The sequence below is a fragment of the Austrofundulus limnaeus genome, unplaced genomic scaffold (assembly GCF_001266775.1).
Source record: "Austrofundulus limnaeus strain Quisiro unplaced genomic scaffold, Austrofundulus_limnaeus-1.0 Scaffold567, whole genome shotgun sequence".
In the NCBI taxonomy this organism is placed as follows: Eukaryota; Metazoa; Chordata; class Actinopteri; order Cyprinodontiformes; family Rivulidae; genus Austrofundulus; species Austrofundulus limnaeus.
Genome location: NW_013952969.1, coordinates 283304 through 283684, shown reverse-complemented (window position 1 = coordinate 283684; position 381 = coordinate 283304).

The following is a 381-nucleotide window of genomic DNA, read 5'->3' as shown; positions in this document are numbered from 1 at the left end:
AACAAGAACTGTGGGAAATGGATCAAGCTTTACTGCAGATTTAGTGGAAAACATGAATCAAATATTTTTCTCCAGCAGCAGCTCCTCTTTCTACGTCTGTCTGAAGAACTCACCTTCTTTGGTTTGTTGAATCTCAAGCAGCTGAAAGAAAAAGTCATGAACATTAATTAACAAACATTAAACACCAACGTGGAACAGAAACCAAATGTTCTTCAGCTGCAGAACATCAACTCATAAAGTGTCTGACCACTCAAAGATGATGACTGAAGAGCAGAGAGTTAAAATCCCCAGGATCTTCAGGGTCAGGAGGACACGGAGACGAAACACTTCAGCATCTGGAACACAACCTGAAGGAAAAGATTTTCACTCTTTGATTTTCAC